Genomic DNA, 18,670 nt, shown 5'->3' on the forward strand with positions numbered 1-18,670 from the left:
TCTTTTTCTCAGCCTCTTTACTTTCCATCATTTGGTCTTCTATATCACTGATTCTCTCTTCTGCCTCATTTATCCTAGCATTTAGTGCCCCCATTTTTGATTGTACCTCATCAATAGCCTTTTTGATTTCGACTTGGTTAGATTTTAGTTCTTTTATTTCTCCAGAAAGGGTTTCTCTAATAACTTCCACGCTTTTTTCAAGCCCAGCTAGTATCTTTAAAGTCATGATTCTGAACTCTAGGTCCGACATCGTACTAATGTCCGTATTGAGTAGGTCCCTGGCTGACGTACTATCTCTTGTTCTTTTTGCTGAGGTGATTTTTTTCATCTTGTCATTTTGTCCAGAGGAGAATAGATGAATGAGAGAACAAAATGCTAACAGGTTTACAACGTCCCCAGCAAATATACTGTATACAAATCAGAAAAGACCTGAAACCAGGGGAAAAGAAAGGGAAAGAAAGAAAAAAGAAAGAGAGAAAAAAAAAAAAGAAAAAAAAAAGATAAAAACAAAAACAGAACAATACAAAAAAAAGCAGAATGTGATCAAATATGATCAGGCTAGTGCATAGATCAGTGCCACACACTAGATTTTGGGCGTATTTTAGTCTGTTAGAAAAAAGTGCCTCCTAAAATTTTAAAAGAAGAAAGACATATATGTACAAAATAAGGGTTGATACAATGAAGGGATAGAAGATGACTGTAAAGATGAAAATTATAAAAGATTTTATAAAAGGACTTGATAAGATAAGAAGTTGTTTGAAAAAAGAAAGAAGATTTAAAAAAAAAAAGAAAAAAGGGAGAGAATGTGATCAGGCAGGAGACTAGAACAGAACCATACACTAGTGATTTAGGGTATATTTTTATCTGTTAGAAGAAACTGTATCTCAAAATTTTAAAGAGAGAACAACTTATATATATATATATATGCCAAAAATAAGGGTAACTACTATGAAGGGATAAAATATGACTCTAAAAATGAAAAATAAAAAATGTTTTGTTTTTTTTGAAAAAGAGATTGATAAGATGTTGGTTGAAAAAGGGAAAAAGAAAAAGAAAAAAAAACAGTTAACAAAAATTAACTTCGATGAACTAATGAATCATGGTAAAAAAAAAGCCATGAATTCTATGTGCAGTATTCCCCTAGTGCTGGAGTTCTCCCGTTCTCCTTGATCGGTAAACTTGGTCTTGGCTTGCTGGCTGTTCGTGCTGATCTTCTGGGGGAGGGGCCTGTTGCTGTGGTTTCCAAATGTCTTTGCCGGAGGCTGAATTGCCCCGCCCTTGTCGGTCCGGGCCAAGCAAGCTGCTCGGGTTTGATCTCAGGAGCTTTTGTTCCCTGCAAGCTCTCTGTACAGCCTTGGAGGACCAGGGCAAAAATGGTGGCCTCCCAATCTCCACCCGGGGGAGCCGAGAACTGGGGGCCCCACTCCTCAGTGCGCCCCCAGAGAAAAGCAGTCACTCCCTTGTCCCCGGTCTCCGGCCGCACTCCGTGCTCACCCGGCCTGTGACCGAGCGTTTGTATCTCTGGCACCCGACCCCGTGTGGAGTCTCCAAACCCAGCAGATCCCTGCGGTGCGCTCCCTTGCCACTCCTCCCCGGGAAGGAAGGGGAGTTTCCCCGGATCTGCCGCCTGTTGGGTCCCTGCTGCAGGAGCAGTGGCCCGACTGGGCCGCGGATCACAGTTTATGGCAACCCCAAGCTGAGAGCCCGCGCCTCAGCTCCGCCTCCGCAGCCGGCTTCCCCGCTCCGATACCTGGGAGCTCTGGCGCACTCAGGCTCCCCCGGTCTTTCTGTGACCCCAAGGGTCCTGAGACCCCACTGTCCCGCGAGGGTTCCACCTCCGCTTAGCCACTGGAGCGACGTCCCTCAGCGGAGCCGACTTCTAAAAGGTCCGATTTTGGGCTCCGCGGCTCTAGCACTTGCCAGAAGCGGCCGGCGGAGGCCCCTCCCCCGCCGTCTACCCTCCCGAATATCGCCTCGGATTCACTTCTCCGCACGTCCTACCTTCCAGTAAGTGGTCGCTTCTCTGTTCATAGAGTTGTTGCTACTCTCCTCTTTGATCTCCTGTTGAGTTCGTAGGTGTTCAGAATGGTTTGATCCCTATTCAGTTGAATTCCTGAGACCAGACGAAATCTAGGTCTCCTACTCCTCCGCCATCTTGCTCCGCCCCACCTCTTTGGTTAGATTTATTCCTAGGTATCTTATGGTTTTGGGTGCAATTGTAAATGGGATCGACTCCTTAATTTGTCTCTCTTCTGTCTTGTTGTTGGTGTATAGGAATGCCACTGATTTCTGTGCATTGATTTTATATCCTGCCACTTTACTGAATTCCTGTATGAGTTCTAGCAGTTTTGGAGTGGAGTCCTTTGGGTTTTCCACATAAAGTATCATATCATCTGCAAAGAGTGAGAGTTTGACTTCCTCTCTGCCGATTTGAATGCCTTTGATTTCTTTTTGTTGTCTGATTGCTGTGGCTAGGACTTCTAATACTATGTCGAATAGCAGTGGTGAGAGTGGACATCCCTGCCGTGTCCTTGACCTGAGTGGGAAAGCTCTCAGCTTTTCCCCTTTGATAATGATATTTGCTGTGGGTTTTTCATAGATGGCTTTTATGATACTGAGGTATGTATCCTCTTTCCCTATACTCTGAAGAGTTTTGATCAAGAAAGGACGCTGTACTTTGTCAAAAGCTTTTTCTGCATCTATTGAGAGGATCATATGATTCTTGTTCTTTCTTTTGTTAATATATTGTATCACGTTGATTGATTTGCGGATGTTGAACCAACCTTGCAGCCCAGGGATAAATCCCACTTGGTCGTGGTGAATAATCCTTTTAATGTACTGTTGGATCCTATTGGCTAGTATTTTGGTGAGAATTTTTGCATCCATATTCATCAAGGATATTGGTCTGTAATTCTCCTTTTTGATGGGATCTTTGTCTGGTTTGGGCATCAAGGGTAATGGTGGCCTCATAAAATGAGTTTGGAAGTTTTCCTTCCATTTCTATTTTTTGGAACAGTTTCAGGAGAATAGGTATTAATTCTTCTTTAAATGTCTGATAGAATTCCCCTGGGAAGCCATCTGGCCCTGGGCTTTTGTTTGTTGGGAGATTTTTGATGACTGCTTTAATTTCCTTCGTGGTTATAGGTCTGTTCAGGTTTTCTATTTCTTCCTGGTTCAATTTTGGTAGTTGATACATCTCTAGGAATGCACCCATTTCTTCCAGGTTACCTAATTTGCTGGCATAGAGTTGCTCATAATATGTTCTTATAATTGTTTGTATTTCTTTGGTGTTGGTTGTGATCTCTCCTCTTTCATTCACGATTTTGTTGATTTGGGTCATTTCTCTTTTCTTTTTGATCAGTCTGGCCAGGGGTTTATCAATCTTGTTAATTCTTTCAAAGAACCAGCTCCTAGTTTCGTTGATCTGTTCTATTGTTCTTTGGTTTCTAGTTCATTGATTTCTGCTCTGATCTTTATTATTTCTCTTCTCCTGATGGGTTTAGGCTTTATTTGCTGTTCTTTCTCTAGCTCCTTTAGGTGTAGGGTTAGGTTGTGTATTTGAGACCTTTCTTGTTTCTTGAGAAAGGCTTGTATTGCTATATACTTTCCTCTCAGGACTGCCTTTGCTGCATCCCAAAGATTTTGAACAGTTGTGTTTTCATTTTCATGGGTTTCCATGAATTTTTTTTTAATTCTTCTTTAATTTCCTGGTTGACCCATTCATTCTTTAGTAGGATGCTCTTTAGCCTCCATGTATTTGAGTTCTTTCCGACTTTCCTCTTGTGATTGAGTTCTGGTTTCAAAGCATTGTGGTCTGAAAATATGCAGGGAATAATCCCAATCTTTTTGTACCGGTTGAGACCTGATTTGTGACCTAGGATGTGATCTATTTTGGAGAGTGTTCCATGTGCACTAGAGAAGAATGTGTATTCTGTTGCTTTGGGACGGAATGTTCTGAATATATCTGTGAAGTCCATTTCGTTCAGTGTGTCATTTAAAGTTTTTATTTCCTTGTTGATATTTTGCTTAGATGATCTGTCCATTTCAGTCAGGGGTGTGTTAAAGTCCCCCACTATTCTTGTATTTTTGTCGATGTGTTTCTTTGCTTTTGTTATTAATTGCATTATATAATTGGCCGCTCCCATCTTAGGGGGATAGATATTTACAATTGTTAGATCTTCTTGTTGGATAGACCCTTTAAGTAGGATATAGTGTCCTTCCTCATCTCTTATTACAGTCTTTGTTTAAAATCTAATTTGTCTGATATAAGGATTGCCACCCCAGCTTTCTTTTGGTGTCCATTAGCATGGTAAATGGTTTTCCACCCCCTCACTTTCAATCTGGGGTGTCTTTGGGTCTAAAATGAGTCTCTTGCAGACAGCATATGGATGGGTCTTGTTTTTTAATCCAATCTGATAGCCTGTGTCTTTTGATTGGGGCACATAGCCCATTTACATTTAGGTTAACTATTGAAAGATATGAATTTAGTGCCATTGTATTGCCTGTAAGGTGACGGTTACTCTATATTGTCTGTGTTCCTTTCTGATCTTTGCTGCTTTTAGGCTCTCTCTTTGCTTAGAGGACCCCTTTCAATATTTCTTGGAGGGCTGGTTTCATGTTTGCAAATTCCTTTAGTTTTTGTTTGTCCTGGAAGATTTTTATCTCTCCTTCTATTTTCAATGACAGCCTAGCTGGATATAGTATTCTTGGCTGCATATTTTTCTCGTTTAGTGCTCTGAAGATATAATGCCAGTCTTTTCTGGCCTGACAGGTCTCTGTGGATAGGTCTGTGGCCAATCTAATGTTTCTACCATTATAGGTTACATATCGCTTCTCCCGAACTGCTTTCAAGATTTTCTCTTTGTCTCTGAGACTCGTAAGTTTTACTATTAGATGACGGGGTGTTGACCTATTTTTATTGATTTTGAGAGGGGTTCTCTGTGCCTCCTGGATTTTGATGCCTGTTTCCTTCCCCACATTAGGGAAGTTCTCTGCTGTAATTTGCTCCAATATACCTTCTGCCCCTCTCTCTCTTTTTTCTTCTTCTTCTGGGATCCCAATTATTCTAATGTTGTTTCGTCTTATCGTATCACTTTTCTCTCGAAATCTGCCCTTGTGATCCAGTAGTTGTTTATCTCCCTTTTTCAGCTTCTTTATTTTCCATCATTTGGTCTTCTATATCGCTAATTCTCTCTTCTGCCTAATTTATCCTAGCTTTTAGTGCCCCCATTTTTTATTGCACCTCATTAATAGTCTTTTTGATTTCGACTTGGTTAGATTTTAGTGCTTTTATTTCTCCAGGAAGGGTTTCTCTAATAACTTCAATGCTTTTTTCAAGCCCAGCTAGTATTTTTAAAATCATGATTCTGAACTCTAGTTCTGACATTGTACTAATGTCCGTATTGAGTAGATCCCTGGCAGACGGTACTACCTCTTGTTCTTTTTGTTGAGGTGATTTTTTTTCGTCTTGTCATTTTGTCCAGAGGAGAATAGATGAATGAGAGAATGAAATGTTAACAGGTTAACAACGTCCCCAGAAAATATACTCTAAACAAATCAGAAAAGACCTGAAACCAGGGGAAAAGAAAGGGAAAGAAAGAAAAAAGAAAAAAAAAAAAAGATGAAAACAAACAAAAACAGAACAAAACAAAAAAAACAGAATATGATCAAATATGATCAGGCTAGTGTATAGATCGATGTCACACAGTAGATTTTGGGTGTAGTTTGGTCTGTTAGAAGAAAGTGCCTCCTAAAATTTTAAAGAAAGATAGACTTATATATGTACAAAATAAGGGTTGATACAATGAAGGGATGGCATATGACTATAGAGATGAAAATTATAAAAAATTTTAAAAAATGAATTGATAAGGTGCTTGAAAAAGGAATGAAGAGGATAAAAATAAAGAAAGAAAGAAAAAAAAAGGGGAGAGAATGTGATTAGGCAGGAGACTAGAACAAAGCCATACACTAGAGATTTGGGTATATTTTGATATGTTAGAAGAAGCTGTATCTCAAAATTTTAAAGAGAGAACAACTTATATATATATATATGCCAAAAATAAGGATAACTACTATGAAGGGATAGAATATGACTCTAAAAATGAAAAATAAAAATGTTTTTTTTATAAAGGATTGATAAGATGTTGGTTGAAAAAGGGAAAAAGAAAAATAAAAAAAACAGTTAAAAAAATTAACTTTGAAAGACTAATGAATCATGGTAAAAAAGCTATGAATTCTATGTACAGTATTCCCCTAGTGCTGGACTTCTTAGTTCTCATTGATCGGTAAACTTGGTCTTGGCTGGCTGTTCGTGCTGATCTTCTGGGGGAGGGGCCTGTTGCCGTGGTTCCCAAATGTCTTTGCCAGAGGCGGAATTGTCCCGCCCTTGTTGGTCAGGGCTAAGCAATCTGCTCGGGTTTACTCTTGGGAGATTTTGTTCCCTGCAAATGTTCCGTACAGCTTTGGAGGACGAGAGTGAAAATGGTGGCCTCCCAATCTCCACCCCAGAGGAGCCGAGAACTCGGGGCCCCACTCCTCAGTGCGCCCCCAGAGAAAAGCAGTCAATCACTCCTGTCTCCCCAGTCTCCGGCTGCACTCCGTGCTCACCCGGCCTGTGACCGAGCATTTCTATCTCTGGCACCCAACCCTGTGTGGAGTCTTCAAACCCAGCAGGTCCCTGCAGTGCGCTCCCGCACTGCTCCTCCTAGGAGAGGGAGGGGAGTCTCCCCAGATCTGCCGCTTGTCGGGTCCCTGCTGGAGGAGCAGTGGCCCGACTGTCACCGATCAGTTTATGGCAACCCCGAGCTGAGAGCCCGTACCTTGGCTCCGTCTCTGCAGCCGCTTCCCCTGCTGCAATACCTGGGAGGTCTGCCACACTCAGGCACCCCCGGTCTTTCTGTGACCCCGAGGGTCCTGAGACCACACTGTCCCACGAGGGTTCCACCCCCCAGCTTAGCCACTGGAGCGACGTCCCTCAGTGGAGCTGACTTCTAAAAGTTCTGATTTTGTGCTCCGGGGCTCTAACACTTGCCAGAAGGGGCCGACGGAGGCCCCCTCCCCCGCCATCTGTCCTCGCAAATATCACCTCGGATTCACTTCTCTGCACGTCCTACCTTCCAGAAAGTGGTCGTTTTTCTTTTCAGAGAGTTGTTGCTATTCTTCTCTTCGATCTCCTGTTGAGTTCGTAGGTGTTCAGAACGGTTTGATCCCTATTCAGCTGAATTCCTGAGACCAGACGAAATCCAGGTCTCCTACTCCTCCACCATCTTGCTCCACCCCCTCACATATACAATTTTTAATTGTCAATTATTCCCCACTAAAGTTGGAAAACAGGGGCGCCCAGGTGGCTCAGTCGGTTAAGCATGCCTTCAATTCACATCATGATCTCAGGGTCCTAGGATCGAGGCCCGTGTCGGGCTCTCTGCTCAGTGGGGAGTCTGCTTCTCCCTCTCCCTGTCTCTCAAATAAAAAAAAATCTTTAAATTTGGAAAAAAACAGTTGCACAAAAAGTAGTAACTTCAAATTTTTAGGAAGAGATTCATGAGGAATTTAACACAATACAAATATACTGTCATACAAAGAGTGTTAAAATTCTTGAACTGTGTGGCTGAATAGAATCTTTATTATTTTACTCTTTTCCTCCAAACTACTCATGTGACAAAACACAAAAAATTTAAAACTCTTACTAAACAAACAAACAAACACAAAACTAAGAGCTTCCCAACTAGAGGTCTCTGGGTCAGTTATGAAAATAATCAATTTGCCATTCAAAAGAAAAACTGTTGCCTTTGCATATTATAGCAACTTTAATTTCCGTTTTTTTTCTTAAGATTTTATTTATTTATTTGACAGAGACACAGCGAGAGAGGGAACACAAGCAGGGGGGGTGGGAGAAGTAGAAGCAAGCTTCCCTCTGAGCAGGGAGCCCAGTGTGGGGCTCGATGCCAGGACTCTGGGATCATGACCTGAGCCGAAGGCAGATGCTTAACGACTGAGTCACCCAGGCGCCTCGTTAACTTCATTTTTAAAATAAGTTTAAAACATGAAAAAAATGTACCATATTAAACTTGTTTAAAATCAGTCATGTTTTCATTGTTGGCTAGTAATGATTAACAAGAATAAGATAATGAGAAAAATTAAAATTCCCAATGAATTTCTAGGGAATATGACAATGACATCAATAAAAATGTTTCTACACATATAATTATTAACAGATTAATAAAGCTTATTTTAATGAAGACATTATGAAAATAGTAAAACATATTCTATGAAGAGTTACATGTTTATTTTCTATGGAAATCACTGTAGTGACCATTTTACCAAAAAACCAGTAGCATTACGGGGTCTGGTTTAAGAATGGTCTAGTCATGTCATTCTCTTTCATCCTTTGCATCTTGATTTTTCTTTTTTCCTTGAAGACCTTCTCCATCTTCTACTCTCTCCTTGTCAACATAGTCATCACAATATCCATCCTGAAATTCTTTCTGTGAACATAAGAGATCTATTTCCTCTTTTCCCTTTCCCAATTCTGAACTTGCTTCATCTTGCCCTCATTCTCCTTCTCTTCCTACTCTTCCTAATATTCTCTGGGTAGACCAGCTCCGTCCTCCCCATTAGCTTTGTTATAGTTATTTCCATACTCATCCTCTTCCTCTTCAGAGTTGACGTTCATTATCTTGCTGACCAAATCCCTTTAAGTGTGTTATGCTGTAGCCATTCAAAGACTCTCAACTATTAGGATTATGATTTCATAGTTAAACAAGTCATGACTTTTCTATTTTTTAATATTTTCCTGAACATCTACTGAACTGAGTACTTTGATTTTGGTTCCATTCAGATTGAAGTAATTAGAATTGGGTCATTTCCCTTTCAGAACTTCCAAGCCCCCAGAACTGATATTGACACTAAGAACTCTGGTCAGTGAAGTCAGTTCCACTTTAGCCATATTTAGAAACACTGTTTTTTTTAAATACCATTCATGCTTTCAATTTCCCAATGAATGACTAGCAATTATCAAGACCAGTTCGGTCATTCAGGTCTTCACTGCCCCCCTCTTCCTCAACTACCATGAATCTTGTTTCTCCTTTCTTCCCTCTAGCACTATCTCCAATTCCAGAATTTGCAAAAGATTTGGAAGTGAACAAAAAGAAAGACACTGACCGCCAGCAAAAAAAACATACAGAAGATAAAGAACAGAAAAACAGATGGAGTCCAAAGAGATGGGATGCTAACATTGCCTCCTGTCCTCCTTGTTCACACATTCACAGTTATTTTCCCTTCAACAGCTATTCGAAGCTTGAATGATTTTTTTTAAGTATGATATAATCAGAACTGTATTTTTGGAATATTAATCTGATGGTTGTGTGTGTAAATTGGGCTAGAGAGGTAAAAAAAAAAGCAAGAAATTAATTAGAAAATTATTTTATTAGCCAAGGAAAGAAAAAAATGAGAAATTAAACAGCAATCTTGTCAATGGGAAGGAAACTAAGGATATAAGTAGTGATGTCATGGGAGCTAGAATTTGTTACAGTTGGCTTTGAGACTGGGTGATTAGCAGGAGGGTGATGGTGACTTTATCATGAGAAGAGAGCCAAGGAGGGACCTCAGAGGAAAGGTGCTGAGTGTAGTTGGCCGCTTGAGATTGAAGGGCTGTCTCATCATCTAAGTGGGGGTTCCCATGGCCAATGGAACTGGAGGAATGGGGTTGAGAGTAAGCCTCAAAGATAGGGTGTTAGAGCCTTCAGCAGATAAAACATTTTTTAAAAACTACTGTATTTAAGAAGAGATACTTAGGAATGAATCTGAGAAGAAACAGTAAGATAATGAGCAGGGGAATCCTGAGAGCTCATTCTCTAGAGGATGAGAGGGACGAGAATTCAGAGAAGTGAGAGATGCCTACTCAGAGACAGAGAAGAGTGAGAAGTTTTTCTGCCAATGTCAAGAACACTGACAGAGGGTCTAACCTGCCAGTGAAGAGACATACTGCTTTTCCACAGATGGTAGTGTCATCCAGTTCTGGGGGAAGCATGCAGACACAAAGTAGAAAAATACAACCCCCTTCCCTCCCCTCTTTTTCCCTTGATGTTTGTTCCACCCTAGGTGAAAGAAGAGGTGGAAGTGAGCTTGGTCCAGTCTCTACAGAGAGCCAGAAGTGCATTGGATAGAGTCAATGTGCCCTTCCTAAACAACCCCCTGTTTTTCTCTACTCTGCTCTTTGTCCTCTGAGGCTGACCTGACTGGATTATATTAGTGGACTTTTCTGCCTCCTGTTTCCTGTTGGTTTTGGCTTATGGTGACCTCTGGTGGGAAGTCACAGGGCAGGGGGAAAGTATTATGGGGTATTTCTTCCCAGGTCCTCCATGGCACATCATTATGCGTTGGCTATGTCACTTTGTGATGCCTTGTCTATAGTAGGGTTGGCAGGATTTTGGCCTGATGTCAGGTCAGAGTAGTGATGTGAACATCCATAAATGGCCTAAGAGGGAGCATTTTGTAATATCTAGGCTTCATATTTCTAACTTGACCACCTATATTTTCCTTTTAAAACTCTGGCATTCTATGATTGTGAACTAGGGTTTCGCTATTCAAAGTGTAGTCTGTGGTATGGCAGAATCAACTTCTCTTGAGAGCTTATTAGAAATGCAGATTTGCAGATCCTACCCCAAACCCACTGAATTTCAGTCTACAGTTTTAAAAGACACCCAGGTGATTTATATGCAGGATTTGAGAAATACTAAGCTAGTATACCATCATAGTTACTTATTATCTCTGTGAACTTGTGACGAGTTACCATCCCCTTTCTAATCTCAAATTTCTAATTTCTAATCTTCAAATTTCTGACAAATTATAACAATTGTAGGGTTGTTGCAAAGAGTCAACAAGACAAAGTGATCCTGTGTTGTTGATAACACTTTTTTATTAAACAAATACTTCTGGATATCTTCAATGTGCCAAGCACTGTGCTAGATGCTCAGTAGTTAACAAAATAAAGTCCCTGGCCTCAGGCAGCTTGCATTGTTTTTGAGTCTTGTGGGCCGAAGTTATTCCTGTTTTGGACTATGGCAGGATGGTGTTGTAAATACATCATTGACCTCAAAGATAGATAGATTGCAGTCCTCCTTGATTACCACAGTCAAGTTAATTAATACTTCTAAAACCTCACATAGTTATTTTTCTGTGTGTGTGTGTGTGTGTGTGTGGTGTGAGTAGACTTAAAATCTACTCCCACTGAATTGCAAGTATACAAAACATGTTATTAATGATAGTCCTTGTACTACACATCAGATCCTCAGAACTTATTCATAACTCCAAAATTTGTATCCTTTGACCTACATCTCCTCATTTTGGCATCCCCTAGCCCTCAGCAACCACCACTGTACTCTCTGTTTTTATGAAATTGGCAAGTGTGTATGTGTATACTTAGATTCCACGTAAAAATTACACCATGCAGTATTTGTATTGCTCTATCTGGCTTATTTCATTTAGCATAACGCCCTTCAGTTTTATCCATGTTGTTGCAGATCAGTCCTCCTTCTTTGGAATGCACTCTATAAGGCCTTAAACAAGTCTTTTCTGCTTTGTGAACATTGTGAATGTGATCTTAAGAATATCAGACTACATTAACATATCTCAAAGTGTGCTTCATAGAACACTGAATGTGTGCACTTCTCCAAGGAGGGGATAAAAAATATAAACGTGGCCAAATAAGTGGGGGAACCTATTTCCCTATTAGGAGATCACAATACACCTTTAATATATCAAAGGCTTCAAGCAGTACCAAGTAAAACACCCCTTTAATTTGGCATAATCCCACATTTCTGGCACTTATTGGTGAAGATTTCTTCCTTTCCTTCTTTCCTTCTTTCTTTCACAGTAATTTGGGGAGATCTTAAATTGGCTCTCTAAGGCCATTTATGGACATGATATTTGGTGGATCTATCTTAGAAAAGTCAGGAGGAAAAGAGGATTTTTGCCAAGGGCAGTTCTCTATAGTGGCTGGTCAGGATGACTCCCAGCGGTTGTTTGGTTTCCCAAGAGGAAGCGTTAAGTTTTAATAAAAGGGCAGGGAATTAAGAGTACAGTCTTTAGGAGTCTCCTGACATTGAGCAAGTCTCTGGCCCTCAGTTTCTGTGTCTGTGAGAGGGTGTGGGGTCAGCCTGGTGACTCTGTCATGGTCTGGAATGTCCGAGCTGTGTAGGAACCTAAGGCTGGAAATGCCTATTTGCCTGAGGAGATGGCTGTGTGTTGGTGGCCATGAAGTTCAGATAGTGCTTTTCTTGTTTGACTTGGAAATGGTATTTTCCCTCACGGTGTGAGGGTTAGAGAGTCCTGCATTTGGCTTGAAGAGGGCCTACTGACTTAATTAAGTGACCAAACCTGTACCACTTGCTTAGAATGTGTGTTTCAGAAATACGGCTACAATCCATAAGGAAGCAAGCCCAAAGCTTGTCTCAACAGGTATTTGGAGGTTTTTTCTTCTCCTACATAAGGTTCTCAAGCTTTTGATGTAAAGAAAAGCATTTATTATCATGTTTTACTCCCTAGCGTTTACTTTCCTGTGTACCAATAAATAGAAACTGTATATGCACATATTTCCTGGTTTAGTGCTGGGGGAAGGAAGATAGATAGTAATGCACCAGCAATTTTAAACAAGGGGTTTAACAGGTAAGAGGTTGTAGACTTGGAAAAAAGTCTACTGATCACATTCAAAAGAGAAATCCTTCTGACCACATAGATTCAAGACAGAAGCAGGTATGGGGACCACACAGAAGCTCCACGTTTCTGGGGAATACAAAGCAGTTTCTAAGAACGTAGACCCTGAGGAAGACAAAGTCAGATCCAAACCTGTTGAAGGAGGTCATTGAGAGGATGTGATCACCGGTTGAACCATGAGCTGGACCCAGGCAATTAGAGGCTCCTCCTTTCCCCACCCCACCCACCCCCACCCTTGGAATGTATGTTCCACCCACTGTCCACACTAGGAGTCATTTTCAAGGACACAGCCTTGAGACAGTAATGTGTTATTGAGACCATCTGGACTGGATACATGACAGGATCCTGTTCAACACCTCTATAAACTTGTAAGATTCTGTCAGGTGCAGAGATCTACTTGTCTTGCTGCCATTCAAGACAAGGCTTGTATGTAAGTTCTCTTGCTTATTAAACCCACCAATCTAGAGTGGCCTGCCTCTTTTATAGTCACTCACATATTTTGATAATTCAACAAGAGATTTTGAGGCTACATGGTGCTGTGAAAAAAGAATCTTTTTGATCTGTGTTCAAATCCTGGTTCTGCTATTTGCCAGTTTGGGAGTTACTTTAACCTCTCCAAAACCTTGCAAGGTTATGAAAATTAAATGGATGACAAATCTATGTACCTATTATTAGTGTCTACCTTATATAAGCCTTCAGTAATAATAGCTATTATCATTGTTAATATGGAATACTGGAGTTGTAAAATGCAAACATAAAAAAAGGAGAGAAAGACAAATACCATATGATTTCACTTACATGTGGAATCTAAAAAACAGAACAAAGGAACAAACAAACAAAACACAGAATCGGACCTATAAGTACAGAGAATTGATTGCCAGAGGGGAGGGGGTTGGAGTGGGGAATGGGCAAGATAGGTGAAGGGGAGTGAGAGATACAGGCTTCCAGTTATGGAATGCGTAAGCACTAGGGATGAAAGGTACAGCATTGGGAATATCGTCAATGAGCACAGCATGATGTATAGACTTAGCGAATCACTATGTTGCTCACCTGAAACTAATGTAACTGTGTGTTAACTATACTTCAATACAAGCAGATGAAGTCGATAAACTTCAGAGTGGAAAAATGACTTATCCAAAGTCATAGAAAAGGAGGGACTAGAACCAAGTCCTCCAAGCTCTAAGCCAAATGCTTTTTGCCTCTCCATAATTGTCCATCTCCATGAGCTAATTATGTGAAGCACATGCTTCATGGAGCTCATACAGTGGAGAAATGTGGTGACAAATCCCATGGAGCCCGGGGGACTTGCAGTCAGAAATTGAGTTAAAATCTGGCTCTGCCACACACCGACATTGGGATCTTGTGAAAGCCATGCATCTTCTATGAACCGCCTTTCCCTCATCTTGTAAAATGGTGATAATGACCCTGCTTGCTTTCCAGGTATGTTGTAAAGTCCAAACGAGTTGAAAGAGAAGTTTAAAACTGTAAGGAGCAGCAGGTGCGTTAGGGATTCGTATTTATAGTACATCCTTGGAAGTGGCAAGGGAGCGTAATTTGCTTAATATTGGTTCATCAGTATCACGAAAATGATTTATTTGACAGATCTGCTTGCTGGCAAGGAGAAGCAAACAGGATAAGAATTGCTCATTCCAGCAAGGTGGGCACGTGTGTGGGTGCCTCTGATGCGTGTTGCTCTAACCAGAATAAACCCAAGAGCTCCAGCTAGCTGGAGTTGTCTCTGTAGCTGTCGTCAAAGAAACCAAGTGTGACATCTAAAAGTGATTAGAAGTGATTCCGATCCTGACTTGAATCCCTTGGCAGACATCAACAGGGGTGTAACTCCTACTCAGTTCTTTCACGCCCCCCATTGCCCTGCCTCCCATCTTCACATCTCTCACACTCTCTATCCACCCCGAGCCTTTATCTTAAACCACTATCCATCCTCCATGGAACGTACCTGGGTAAAAACAAAACAACACAAAAGCGAGCCTTAGTGATCTCCATGTTTCTTCTCTCTTATCCTTTGCCCCTATATTTTATGCTATTAGTGGACTAAATGTTTGCCTTTCTGATGAAATTTCTCTCCACTTCTCCATTCTTCTCTTCTCATTTGCCAATTCTCTGTCGAAAATGGGCCAGAAGCAGAACTGCAGCATTTTGAATCTATTTTTTGAAGGTGGGGAGGGATTGAGGTCTAGTGAGAAGCCCAGAACAAGGCAGAATTTTATTGAATACATTGGGGAAGGGAAAAACATAACAAACACTTACAAATTAATTTACACCTAAATTTATTATGGTTGGTTTTCATCTCTTAAAAGGAATGACTTAATTAGCAATGTGGATACGAGGATGTGAAATTTGTGTGATGGGACCAGACATAGGGACATTAGTTGTAGGGAGTTCCTTATGTTTTGGTTCACACTCAAAAGTTTTTCGCCCATATTTTCTTCAGGCATTTAAGTGTCTCTCTTGTGCCCTAAATTTGTGCTACTGACCACACCTCCTATCTACTCTCCTTGTTATTATTAGTTTACCTTTAAGTTCTACTCTCTTAGCAAATTTCAAATATGCTGTATAGTAGCATTAACTATAGTCACCGTGATATATGTAACATCCTCATGACTTATGTGCTCTCCTTAAATACTGACTTGAAGTCCTGCTTTTGGAAGAAAATGCCTGCATTAGAAATGCTGACTCACGCCCATGGGGCCTCATTTTGAATTGCTTATCTGCTTGAGAGGGTTTAGCAGAAAAAGCCACTGTCCATGGCTGAGCACCACCTTGCGGATAATTAATGAGCTATGACGGCATAACTGGCGTGTTGCAATAGTGTCTGGGTCAGAATTCTTGGATTAGGATTCTTGCTCTGCTACCTACTAGCTGTGTGACTGTGGACAACTACTTAAGCTGTGTCTCTCCTTCCTCTGCAGAGGGAGATAATCTACCAATTCTGTGGTGTCTGGTATTATAGTAAGCACACAGAGCTACTAATCTGCTGTCATTATATCTAACAGTTTGAGAGCATTGGTCAAACAAGACCAGATTTCTACATAAGGGCAATCATAATAACCAGTATCAATAGTATTATTAATAGGATAATAATGGCTCCTATTTACTGAATGCCTACCAGGGGCAGATGCTGTGCTGCATTCTGTGTGTGTGTGTGTGTGTGTGTGTGTGCGCTTCATTCTTTACATGAATCATTTCATTCAATCCTCACAATACTCCTTTGTATTGAACACTTTTATTATGCCCAGTTCATATGTGAGGGACCTGAGACTCCGAGATAACTGATTTGTCCAGAGCTACACATCCAACAAAGGCAGAGTTGAAATCAAATCCAAGTCCGACATTAAACATGTCATTTTAACTGCTCTAAGCTTCTTGTGAGAGAATTGAGCAAGGAAATTCTATTTTTTAGGGAGAAGACAGTGTGTGTATGTATGCATGTGCTTGGGTATGTGTGTGGTTTGTGCGTGTGTTACACACAAAGGGAACAAGAGGAAGAAGAATGGTGGAGCTGTGGTCATTGTCTTCAACCTGCTATACAGCTGCCATAGGGAAAGGGATACCATGTTTTTTCCAAATGATCCCAGATGTTATAATATTTTGGGTGACTAGATTTCTGCCCACTTACACAGAGCAATTTTCTAATAGCCAGAATCGTTCAAATATGAAAATATCTGCCTTTGGAGATAATAAAGTCTCCATTATTAGAGTTTTTAAAGTAGAGTCTGCTGATATTTGGAAAAGATAGTGTAGGGATTATGTCTAATTGAGAGGGACCACTGAGGTATTTTCTAATCTTACAAGTCATTATTTCTATAATAAACCTCAAAATTCATGGCAGAAGTCACCCTTCAGTGGGCTCTCTTTTCCTGTTGTTGCGCTGCGAGGCTCCACAAGCAGCGAAGTCTCCCAAGCCGCCCTGGACGAGGAGGTGGTGGGAGGTCCTGCCCGGCAGTCAGTGCAAGTGCAGGTAGGTTTTGGAGATGGTGGAGCTGCAGGTCAGCTCGAACTATGAGCCTCAGAAGGAAAAATGCTTCTCAGGCACAGTCAGACTTAAGTCCACTCCCCACCCCAAGTTCCCCATATGTTTTTGGGGGGACCAGCAGGACTGTGATGATGCCAAGGGCTGTGGATATTCCCCACGTGGATACTAAGGCACTGAAGAAACTCAACAAGAATAAAAAATTAGTCAAGAAGCTGGCCAAGAAGTATGATCCCTTTTTGGCATCAGAATTTCTGATCAAGCAGATCCCACAAATCCTGGGCCCAGGCCTCCATAAGGCTGGCAAGTTCCCTTCCTTGCTGACCCACAATGAGAACGTGGTGGCCAAAGTGGATGAAGTGAAGTCCATCATCAAATTCCAGATGAAGAAGGTGCTGTGTCTGGCAGTGGCTGTTGGCCACGTGCAGATGACAGGTGATGAGCTTGTGTACAACATCCCCTTAGCTGTCAGTTTCCTGGCACCCTTGCTCAAGGAGAATTGGCAGAATGTCTAGGCTTTATACATCAAGAGCACCATGGGCAAGCCCCAGCATCTGTACTAAGACACAGCTTAATAAACCCTAGTGTTACCATTAGGAAAAAAAAAAAAAAAGAAGTGATCCTTCGGCTGGCTTTGTGCATTAGACAGTACACTTTTGATTACAAGTTGTAGAATAAAAACTGGCTTAAGATAAAAGTTCATTATAAGGATTAGGAGGTACCTCAAGAAATCCACAAGCAGGAGTAAGACAGCTGAAACTGGAGTCTGAAATACCGTGTTTTCTCTCTCTATCCTGAATTTATGCTCCTGCCCACAGATTATACTTTCTTCTCCAAGTCTCTGCAGAGCAGCTTTCTCTCTGTTCCTCTGTCCACTTGGTAGGCAGTAGATATCCATTTGATTGTTTCTGAAATGACATGTCTCTGATGAGACAGATCTTGACAAAGAAAAAGATCTTACTTTTGGTTTCAATTCCTAACTTTTTTGGTGATGTATTTTTTTACCACTTGATTTTATTTTATCTCATCATGATAAGTACACTCTTTTATCCCTATCGCCTATTTCCTGCATTCCCCCACCCATCTCCCCTCTGGTCACCATCAGTTTGTTCTCTGTAGTTAAGAGTCTGTTTCTTGGTTTGCCTCTCTCTCTTTTTCCTTTATTCTCTTGTTTTCTTGCTTAAATTCTACATATGAGTGAAATCATATGGTATTTGTCTTTCCCTAACTTATTTCACTTAGCATAATACTCTCAAGCTCTATCCATGTCGCTGCAAATGGCAAAAATTCATTCTTTTTTATAACTGAATAATATTCCATATATATGTATATATATTAATCACATTTTTTTATCCATTTATCTAGTGGACACTTGGGTGCTTCCATAGTTTGGCTACTGTAAGTAATGCTACTATAAACATAGAGGTACATGTATCCCTTTGAATTAGTGTTTTTGTATTCTTTGGGTAGATACCCAGTAATGCAATTGCTGGATCATAGGGTAGTTCTATTTTTATCTTTTGAGGAACCTCCATACTGTTTTCTAGAGTAGCTGCACCAGCTTGCATTACAACCAACAGGGCACAAGGGTTCCATTTTCTCCACATCCTTGCCAACACTTGTTTTTTGTGTCGTTAATTTTAGCCATTCTGACAGGTGTGAGATGGTATCTCATTGTTGTTTTGATTTGTATTTCCTGATGATGAGTGATGCTGAGCATTTTTTCATGTGTCTGTTGGTCATCTGGATATCTTCTTTGGGGAAATATCTGCTTATATCTTCTGCCCATTTTTAATTGCATCATTTGTTTTTTTCGGTATTGAGTTGTGTCAGTTCTTTACATATTTTGGATACTAACTCTTTGTCAGATGTGTCATCTGCAAATATCTTCTCCCATTCATTAGGTTGCCTTTTAGTTTTGTTGATTATTTCCTTCTCTGTGCAGAATTTTTTTTAATTTAATGTAGT

General features: G+C 40.7%; 1 protein-coding gene and 1 pseudogene across 1 annotated transcript in view; both read left to right on the forward strand.

Annotated features, from left to right (window-relative positions):
• Positions 1-12,158: 12,158 nt before the first annotated feature.
• The window catches only part of SPINK5 (serine peptidase inhibitor Kazal type 5), a 173,793-nt gene continuing 167,281 nt past the window's right edge, over positions 12,159-18,670 (forward strand). The window contains exon 1 of the mRNA XM_027604428.2: positions 12,159-12,456. The gene's annotated coding sequence lies outside the window, so the exon portion shown is untranslated. The remainder of the gene's footprint in view (positions 12,457-18,670) is intronic.
• LOC113929223 lies at positions 16,732-17,265 on the forward strand (annotated as a pseudogene).

This window comes from Zalophus californianus, chromosome 5 (assembly GCF_009762305.2).
Source record: "Zalophus californianus isolate mZalCal1 chromosome 5, mZalCal1.pri.v2, whole genome shotgun sequence".
Taxonomy (NCBI): Eukaryota; Metazoa; Chordata; class Mammalia; order Carnivora; family Otariidae; genus Zalophus; species Zalophus californianus.